This window comes from Haplochromis burtoni, unplaced genomic scaffold (genome assembly GCF_018398535.1).
Source record: "Haplochromis burtoni strain Fernald_Lab_line unplaced genomic scaffold, NCSU_Asbu1 Contig_635, whole genome shotgun sequence".
Taxonomy (NCBI): Eukaryota; Metazoa; Chordata; class Actinopteri; order Cichliformes; family Cichlidae; genus Haplochromis; species Haplochromis burtoni.
The window spans coordinates 172184-180872 of NW_024582996.1; the positions used below are offsets into that span (position 1 = coordinate 172184).

Consider the following 8689-nt stretch of genomic DNA (forward strand, 5'->3'; position numbering starts at 1 on the left):
GCGAGAGAGAAGAGGAAGAGAAACAGAGAGGGCTGATCAGCGTGCAGCTGATCCGCCTGGCCGTGACAGTTATTTTCATGCCTTTAGTTCCGATCTTCTGTTCTGAAGAAACAGAAAGGGCATTTAATCAATCCCCCTTTGTGTTCCCACTCTGTTCCTTCAATCTTGTCTGAATGTCAAGTTTTTATGTTTGAGTCTTGATCTCGGTGTTATTTCCTGTTTTATTTTGAAGGTCTCTGATTACTCATGCTCTGTATAGTTCTACTTCCTTTCTGCCACCTTGTGAGATTAGTTTCAGTTGTGCTTATATCTGTGTCCTCTCCCTTTGTTGTCTGGTATCTGTGTATTTATTGTCTCAGCCTCCATGTGTACTTTGTTGTGTCATCTGTTGTCCTTTGTCGCATCTTCCTTCACGTTTGTGTTTCTGTTCATTCTGTGTTTTCCTGCAAGGTTCATAGAGTTAGATGTCTTGTTCATGGCCTGCTAATATTTTGTGTTTTATGAGAGCTCAGCTTTAATGCTGCTTTTTGAGGCTATTCTTGTCTCTCAATTCCAGCATCCAGGTCCACATCCCTCCTGTCATTTCATGACAATTTTTTCACTTTTTTAAAAACTACATTACACAGCACATGTGCACCAGACATAAGCAAATGTTTCTTACTTTGCACTCTTTTGGTTGTGGCAAAAAAGATTACATTTGCAAATTACTGAGGAAACTCAATTTGTCTTATACTGTTCTGCAAAAAGCCAAAAAAGAAGAAAAAAGAAAAGAAAGACCACTTATGTAAAAGACCTGCTGAGAGCAGTGAAAAGCTTTTGTTTGGGTGAATTTATTGTTTGGCAGAAAGACAAAGACCCTTGTCTTTAGAGAGTTCTATTAGCTAGGAGGCCACAGGGTAGCCCATGAGCACGCTGCATGATGACTTTGTTTAGAGCAGTATTACTTTGCCTCTTGATGAAATTGTTGCTTACCTGTAAAATGGTTATGACAAGAAGTTTTTAAAGAAAGACTTGCAGAAAAAAAAACGCACAATATTTGAAATGTTTAGCACTTTTTTCTCCTAAATGTATGCACAAAGTACCACAGATATGGTTTCTTTGAAGTCAGTGCAGTTTTTGCATTGATGGCTATGAGTACAAATTAGCCACATGCTAATTTCTAAATAAAATGAACCCACATTTGAAAAATACAAAATACCCGACTTTCTTTAGACTGAAGAACTGCAGGATACAAAATGTATTTTCATATATTTCAAATATAATTTACCATTATGTCTTTACTCTTATCATTTCCAGTGTGTAACTGATTTGACAACCATGGTGTGTTTGAATTTTTCTTTAATGTAAAATGTATTTATTTTGCTGTAACAAAACAAGGTAACATAATTCCCCAAACCCCCACTCTCCTCCTTTCCTTTCTCATGGTGCTAAAATTCTCCTGTAAATGTTACATGTAACAAAGTCTCACTGTCCCAGCAGGGACAATTAAGGTAGCTAAGCCCATATCGCAGTAAAGTCAAGTTATAAAGAACATGATATATTAGCACTGATGTTGTATTATCTCTTTCTTGTTTTAATACTTTCTTTTAGCCTGTAACTCAACTGTTTGAATTCAACTGTTCAAACAACAAGGACAAGAGAAATATCCTTAAATTAAATGACTTTACTTTTGTCTGTGTCACTCATCTAATCACCAGCTTGTTTGATGCTATGCTTGACTCACTGCCAAAACAGATTAAATCTTTTAATATAATGAAATGTCCCCATTAAACTTCAACCTACAAGCCAAACTTCATTCAAGTGAAATTTATTCAGGAAACTGAAGGTTAAACAGACAAAGTCACGTTTTTATTTACTTCTTGATAGTCTTAAGCTTTACAGTTTTTGTCTGGAAATGAGTATTATTTTCTGTTTGTGCTCTTTTTGTGACAAGATATTATTCATAAGTATCAGAACTATTTGTTTCGTGTCTTTAGCAACAGAACTCATATTGATTTGACAGGATGGCTATTTGTCAGATCTGTTTAATTAACATCTAAAAACTATGACTCATTGTGGGTTAATTGTTTCATACATTAACTGAAACAAACATTTGTGTTCTTGCCTTATTTTTCAGTATAACAAAATTATTATATGGTACAGTACAGTAGTGAAATGTGCAGACAAAATCACTCAAAAAAAGAAGCAAAAAAAATGTTTGCTTCTCTAGAACTGACCTCATAGAAATAACGTGAATACCACAAGAATGTTTCCTTGTGCGTAGCAAAGATGGACGGTGCCAAGGCTTAGAGGGGAAGACTTTGATTTGGGAAGGCTTAGATAGACAGCTGAGAAAATTCTCTTGGACAAGTTGGTATTGAAAGTCAATGACTGATGTTCCTCGTTTCATAATTGATCTGATATAGCAGGTTCACGCTCGGTACATGTCACTGGAGGATTTGACATTGTTTGGCCAAATTAGGTTTCTTTTATGCGGGCCCCGAGGATATGTAAATATCAGCACATTGCCTTACACACAAAGAAATAAGACATCCTTAGATAGAAAGAAATGAAGCAGCAATGCAGCTGTGACTACTAAGGCAGTAAAGCCAGAAAAGATGAAAGCTAGATAGTTAACATCATTGACATCACAGCAGAAGGGGGATTGCGTCAGTTTCTTCAAACAGTTCTAATAAAACACCATAGGAGGGTTGACTGCATATTCTCGTGATAAAAGGGTGCCCCCCTGAGAATCCATTGACAGTGCATTTGTTATCACAGCCCTCCTATTTTTGGCCGCCAAATGTTATCCAGTTTAAGTTTGAGCAGCTTGTCATGAAGACAAAAATTGTTTCTTAGAGTTGTTTTATTGTCACTGCTTTCAAAACCACATTTAGACTGAGTAAAACATGTAAAAGTAAAAAGTGTCACAGGGACAGAAATATAAGAAATTGAATCTAATATGTATAATTATTATATCTTGTATTTATAATTCTATCTTTCCTCCTATTAAAAGGTTCTCATGGTAATTTCTTGTAAATTAGTACAAGTCCAGTTAGTGGTTTGATTACTTATATAGCCCTTCAGCCAGTGCTCTCAAAATATTAACATAGGTTCTCTTGGGGATCCCAGTCCCTGCTCCAACATACCTAATTCAAATGGTCAACTAGGTATAAAATACTGTGACTGCCTGATAGCAATATGATCATTTAAATCAAGTGTGTTCGAGCAAGCAAGCAGTTAAATAAGCAGTCCCCAGGAGAACAGTTGAGAATCTACTATTAATGCCCAAAGAGAAGTAGTCTGACCAAATAATGTTGCCCTGAGGCAACAGACAACAACAAAAAAATCTGCATTGATAAGTAAGTTAAATCAAAATCTGTCCTTGCAAATTAAACTTGACTTTCCTTGCTGTGCTACTGAGTCCCAAGATTATTCCATAACACATGTAATTTCACCATGTTCATAATTATACACCTGTACACACGCATACCAACACAGCAACAACAAAGGGAAACATCTTTACCTATACTGACCCTGCAGTATCATTATTAATGTATGCTATTAAAAGTTTGCTGCAGTTCACCACAAAGCAGAGAAACTTTAGTTGTTCTGCTTGTTGGAGTTTCTTCTCTTTCATCCTTATTTAACCGGGCAACTTGGCTAAGAGCATATTCTTGTTTACAGCAGTGGCCTAGGGGAGTAGTTGGGAAAATAGGCAGTGCTGCACACATAAACACATTTGGGAAATGACTGGTGCAATGGCGGTTGACAGCTGGCCACCAAGCAGTTTCACTACAGCATTTCTTGGTGTTCAAATGTTCATTTAATGGAATTTGTTGTCTTATCGTTTATGTTCATTTTTACATATTCAGCTCCAGTCAACAGCTCCCCCAATCACACTGGAGAAACTAGTTCTCGTCCTCATCTTTCACAATAGTGTTTCTGTGGAATTTCTTGACTAGTGCTTTTAAAATGTGCAGCACCAGTTTTACTACTTAGCATTACTCCAGTATTCATATATATATATATATATATGTATGTATATGAAACTGCCATTCCCGTTTCCTGTTTTTCTTTTTGGTAGTTGACACAGCATGTTCATCCAGTCCAATGAGCTGGCAGCTTCAGCACCAGCTAGGGTAATTATTTACAGGAGGGATTGTGGAACCTGCTAAAAATATCCCATTTCCCTCTCTACAAGACCTCCCTTGAGAGCTTTGAAGACAAGGCAGGAGGAAAGAGAAGGGAAGCAAGGCTGTGAAGAGTTTTTACTCATTCCATTCTTTTACAGGCGCTTAATTCTTAATGTCAAGAATTAACATGGATTAATTAACATAAGGCAGTCCTGTAATCTGTAAGGCCCTATCAAAAACAAGACTTTTAACCAAACTCTAACATCTAAGCTGCATTAAACTCACTTGCTTACTTTAGAAAATTATCAGTCGTCTCTATGAGAAGGTCAGAATATTAGGTCTACTACACATATGCATGCTACATTGATAAGAGTTTGCTGTTTTGTTTGAGGGCATCTTGAGCATATAAACCATTTTAGTTTCACATGCACAAAGGTAATGCACTGTCATATAGTAAAATTTAAGCTACAGGGAAACCCCAGTATCAGGAGTAAAACTTGTATTCAGTTTCTCTACAGGTGTTGTTTATCGTGGCTGACAATTGAAATATTTAAGCCTGGTCTAGAACTTAATATTTCCCAGCTGAATCTGGAAATAAAGAACTTAAAGAATAAAGAAATTTGGCTCACAGAATCTACAGGCATAGCTTTTCATATCACAGCAGGGCACAGCCAGGAGTGATAAAAGAAATATTATCTTACTCCAGGATTATACCATGTGTGGCTCTAAATGGGGATGCATACAGCTGCAACAACAAGGTGTTTTTTAACACAGCTTATTTTTGCACCTCTTATTGGCTTCTTCTCCTTAGCAACAGCAACCAAGGCTTACAAATACAGTGCAGTAAACATGATTCATCAGAAGGCCATCATTCAAACCAGAGGCCTTAAAAAACTAGAGTTACCTTAACACGTACCTATAAAACTGATTTTTGAGCCAATTTGTATGTTAGGATATTATCTTTTAGAAGGGAATCCTTTAGAAGGGTTCGATTGAACCCAGGTTAAGAACCATTGCATTAGAGTATATTTGCTGTTATATCAGTCAGTCATTAATGTGTAGAGTAATTCACTTCACAGCAGTGGACAATGGGATACCAAGGGCTGACTGGGCATCTATTATCATATTTTCTGCACTATAAGGTGCACTTAAAATTCTTTAATTTTCTCAAAAATCCAGAGTGCACCTTATAATCAGGTGCGCTGTTCCTCGAACCGATTACTGACCTCGACCCGATTTTATGTGGCACACGGTGCTCAAAAATCTGTCAAAAAATGTTTTAGTACGACTTTGGTAAGCTACGAAGCCGCACCTCTTGATGAATTGCCGGAGCATTACGACTACCGTAGTCAGGAGGATTTCTGCAAAATAATTAAAATGTACAGCTCTGCTATCACTTCCAACATAAATAAAGACAGAAAACTAAACAGCAGTGACATTTGTTACTGAAGTTGGGCTAGCTGGTATATAATGATATGCTACGTGATCCCCAGCGGCACAGCTGTGTTAACTAGGGTGACCAAGCGTCCTCTTTTCCCCGGACATATGCACTTTTCACGTTCTGTCCGGGGCGGAGGAAGTTATTTTTTTGCCCTTGCTGACTTGTAAAAGCCTATATGACATTTTTTGTTTCACCATTCATTAACTGCACAGAGAAGGCATTGTTTAAAATATGTTAAAATTTTCTTTAAGCAAACAGTATTCTTAAAGTTCTTCATGACTGGGCCAAGTGTCCTCTTTTTTGCAAATCAAAATATGGTCACCCTAATGTTATCATAACATAAATAGTGAAGCTGGAGGATGAATGCAAACTTTTTTCCACTCTACAAAAGTTAACTTGAGGGTTCCCGATGGTTATGGACAAATGCAATTGCATGGCAGGATGCTGTAAACTTCAGTCAGGAGAACAACTTGGATAATCCATCCACAATACAAGGTCAGTCATTAATAAACTGCAACAACACAGGAATAGAGCAGCTTCGAGAGAATTCAACATTAATGAATCAAAGGTATGGAAGAAGAGGAAGCAAGAAGAGTTGAGTAAAATTTGACTTGTCCGACTGTTTTGTTTTTCTTAGTGCACCTTGTGTATGAAAACAGACCCGTTCACCGACAGTACGCCTTATAATCTGGTGCGCTCTATTGTCCGAAAAATACAGTAGTCAGTAGGTTTGCAGTTCTTTCTCTGCCTTCTCCAGTCTGAATGTCATAGTATGCTTGGGTAAGACATGGACCCCAAGTTACTCCTGATGCATCCATTGGGTCAATGTATAAAACAAAGCAGTTAAAGCCAACGAGTAAAAGTGCTGTGTATATGGGTGACTGAGGCTTGGAGGAGAATATGATACCGCTAGAGAAGAAAGTGCTATATAAACACCAGTCCACGTGCCATTACTTGTTCCAACAGTGGCTTCAGTGGAATACAGAAAAAAGTTTTCTTCTTTTTTTGGTAAAGTGTTTTTTCCCATCTCACTTCCTGTCTTGCATGTTGAGTATTCACAAGTTGCACATCATGTGAAAACAAGCCCCTTTTTTATGTTGAAGTTACGTTATAATTAACAAATATGACTCCCAATCTAATCATAATGTCTGTAAGTTAGCATATGAACTAATTACCCATTACATTTGATGTATTGCATATTACTTTCCCAGAAAAATACATTTGAACCTCAGTCAACTGGAACTATTGATCCAGGTGGGTTGCCTCTACTGTGTATTATCAGACTATCAGGTCTGAGCACAATCAATCACATTTGTTACACCTCTCCTGTCACCTTGAAGTCTGTGTTTATGATAAAAAGTCTTTTCTCCTTTCCGGTCTGTCATTTCTCAACTCTGGATCCCATCAAGTTGTCACTCTTTGATTTTTAATGATAATGGCTCACAGATGGGATGAGCAGTATCAGTAAACAGAAAACAGATAGGAAGTAAGGGAGACAGAAAGAAAACAGGATTTTCTGTTTCACTTTGAACTGTGATTTTTTTTTAAAAATATAACACAACAAAGCTTGTGACATTTTTTAGAGCTGCTCATTAACTGATATCTAAAGGCTGTTTTACAGCTGATCAGTGCTTATCGCTCCAGCTTGCTTTGGTCAAAGAATTATACATTTGCAGAAATCCCTGCCATGCAAACAGCTCTCTAGCTTTCAAGTTGTATGACTGATCTGGGGAAATTTCACTCCAGTTGTTCTTGCATGGGATGAAATTACTTCCTTCATTGGGGGGGGGTGCTGCCTCTGATGTGTTTAATTGGTTTGTGGTCGTACCATATTGGCTTGTGCATAGGCTGGATACAAATTAGACAATGGAGGTGGCAGGCAGGAAAAAAAGAAAAAGGAGGCATGAAAGAGGGCATGCAAAGGGTTGGTGTGATAGAGGATGGGGTGAGATGGAGGCAGATGATCCACTGTGGCCACCTGTAAAGATAGCAGCCAAAACAAAGAGTTTAAGTTTGGAAGCATTTAGGACTGTGTTTTTGTCACAGTCTGATCAGCTTTCAATTAGCCAAGAACCACAGCATAGACAACAAACATCATCTGCTGAATGGAAGCGATGACTGACCAAATGTGAATGCATGCTACTTGCTCAACCACATCACAAGACACAACTGTAACAAACAATTTATGAAAAACCATCAATCAGGTCAACACTAAAGTATCTAGGTAAAATACTCCTGTACAGTTGTCTGATAAATGGTGGCTCCAAGTGTGGGGCTGAATTTGCAATTACTTTTCTGGGGCTTCTCCAGCCGGGCTGGTACCCGTACAGCTTTTGAAGGATGGAGAGGTGAATGCAAAACAGCTTCTGTGATTTTCAGCAGCCTGGCACTTCCACCCTTTGATGTATGAAGCCCCAGTGAGCCCTCAGTTGCTCTTGGTATGAGTTGCTTTCCTCACATCTTTATGTTGTGCTGTTTGTAATGTTATGTATTGTAAAACAGCAACAGACCAGGAAGTCAGTGCAGGTTTGAAACACTTAATGTCACCTTCTGTCAGGCAAACCTCCTTGGCATTGTGATGGGAGTGTGTTTAATGTGACTCCCTGCAGCAAAATGTACTCCTCGCATTTTTGGAAAAGCATCAGGTGTTTAGAAATCTGTCAAAAAGTCGGCAAAACTCAATGCACAACCTTGTCAGAAGTCAAATTTGCCCAAGGTCTTCTTAAGATTCCTTGTTGGTCTCCGGCTAAATAATTGAAGCCTTATTTGAGCTGTGGTGAATTGCGGATAAGGGTGTTTTTGGCCGACTGCCTGCTGCTCTATCAAAGGAAAGAGCTGCTCTTGGTTGTGAAACTCTCACTCGATCTTGCTGTGTGACATTGCCCCGGTCAGTATTTAGAAGCTTATGTTTACTTGTGATGTCTTGAAGTAAACGCGCCTCTGCAGATAACTTTTTTTTTTTGTCTAAATGATGGCCAAGATTAATATTGATAACTCAGGGTGTGCTCAAAGCTCTTGTTTGTTCAGTTAGTTAAGCAGCAGTTAGTGGCTGCTGTTTTGCTCGTCGCCACGGTTTCATTTGTTTTCTTTTATATATGTGTGTGTGTGTGTGTGTGTGTGTGTGTGTGTGTGT

General features: G+C 38.2%; 1 protein-coding gene across 1 annotated transcript in view; it reads left to right on the plus strand.

The window, feature by feature from the left end:
- LOC102292668 (leucine-rich repeat and immunoglobulin-like domain-containing nogo receptor-interacting protein 1) overlaps nucleotides 1-8689 on the plus strand; it is a 129125-nt gene that overhangs the window by 48779 nt on the left and 71657 nt on the right. The window lies entirely within an intron of this gene.